This window comes from Sinocyclocheilus anshuiensis, unplaced genomic scaffold, assembly GCF_001515605.1.
Source record: "Sinocyclocheilus anshuiensis isolate Anshui unplaced genomic scaffold, SAMN03320099.WGS_v1.1 scaffold824, whole genome shotgun sequence".
NCBI lineage: Eukaryota > Metazoa > Chordata > Actinopteri > Cypriniformes > Cyprinidae > Sinocyclocheilus > Sinocyclocheilus anshuiensis.
Genome location: NW_015551064.1, coordinates 568753 through 570519, shown reverse-complemented (window position 1 = coordinate 570519; position 1767 = coordinate 568753). Strand labels below are relative to the sequence as shown.

The following is a 1767-nucleotide window of genomic DNA, read 5'->3' as shown; positions in this document are numbered from 1 at the left end:
AACCAAAGAAACGCTTTAAGCGCCACCTGCTGGCAGAGAGTGCATCTGCGTCTCATTCAGCTCGTCTGCTGTTTCACGCAGATATTTTTATGTATAGTTTCACAAAACTGAAGTCAAACCATTCTGTTTTTGCTTAAAATTTAGAAATTATACAATGCAATTTAGATAAAAAAATCATCATGTTGCATGTATGCAGCATTTTTGTTTGGATAATGATTATTATTATGTTTAATGATTGAGAGGACCTACAATAATGTACAGTATTTGAAAAATAATGTGTTTTTTGAACATTAAAGCATGTCAACATATTCTGTTACACCAAATACGCAAAATAATGATCCATAGAATACATAAAATAGCATCATACGACCCCTTTAATGTTTATTTAATTAACATATACAATCACTTTAAAAAAGGTCCAAAGTGATGCTATTATCCTGATATGAAAAATAAACTATGATATTAGGATGATAGATAGAAAAAGAAAGAGCAAATGAAAAGGAAAGACAGTAAGCATTAAGAGGAAAAAAAGCCATAAGTGAGGCCATCAGCACACTAGCTAAGACAAGATTTTTCATTAATGTTTATTTAATTAACACATACAATCATTTTTAAAAAGGCCCAAATAGAGGCTATTATCCTCAGCACTGGAATAAATTCAGTTCGAAAATACATGAGGTTCATGTACGTAGTAATCAAAAGCAGACTGAGTGAGCTTGTTTTAACTGTCCATAGAACTTTTATAAAGCTGTTGTTCGTTTATTGAAATCTTAATTAATTGCCATTTTTCCATGAATAGATTACAAAAAAGGGCCTGAAAGAGAATTTTTTTTTTCAACAAATGGTAGGTGAAAGGAAGTAGTTAACTTTCATAAAATGATGATAAACAACCTCAGGAGGTCAAACTAAATATTATATGAGCTGTTTTCTATTTTATTTTCTATTCATTTTATAATGAGGTTTGCAATTTTTGCAACTCTTGCCAAAATTTGGGATATTAAAATACAGTTTAATACCTTGATTTGTGAATTTTGCTATTTTGTCATTTTAAATTATATAAAAATATTTTACAATAAATATTAAGCTTTTGACAGTTAAACACAATTAACTGAATATCAATCAACAGATTATGTAAAACGTTTATTAAACATGTATCATAGGTCTTTGAACAAAAAAACATGGGGTGCCTCCAAAGCTTTAAAACAAAATGTAGAGAGCTTTGTTGATTGTAAGGAAACTGTGAGATCGATATGAACTAAGATGACTGACAGATTTCAGTGGTTATAAAGGGAGTGCTCTTTGTGCACTTTCTTTGCTATATTTTCCATTCAGAATTTAAATAAATTAAAATAGTTTTCTGCTAAGAGGGCCAGCAGCCACATGCTGCAGATTCATCTGCATATAAATGCGGGATTCACTTTCGAAATTGCAATGACGTTGTGATAACCATAGCAATAGATGGGACACAAATATGAACTGTCAAAATAGATTATTAAAGCTAGAGCACCCTCACTAATTTCAGAAGCACCCTTAGTGATTTGATTCCGAAACCGTTCCCGTGATGATTAGAGGTAGAAGTGATAATTCATGTAACCATGAGTTTAATGGGGCAAATGTGGTTAAATTTTACTCATGATACTGTGACTGCACTGTGTGTATTACTACCACAGAAGTGTATGTTAGGCCAGGGCTGCCAACTTTTGAATTTAACTTGGAGTGAGAATTCCCACAGCGGGTTGGGTGGGGGTTTTGGTTGGGGATGTTTTG

The 1767-nt window shown here is 32.3% G+C and overlaps 1 protein-coding gene across 1 annotated transcript in view; it reads right to left on the bottom strand.

Moving 5' to 3' along the window:
• LOC107662043 (receptor tyrosine-protein kinase erbB-4-like) overlaps positions 1 to 1767 on the bottom strand; it is a 217699-nt gene that overhangs the window by 52463 nt on the left and 163469 nt on the right. The gene's annotated exons all lie outside the window — the stretch shown is intronic.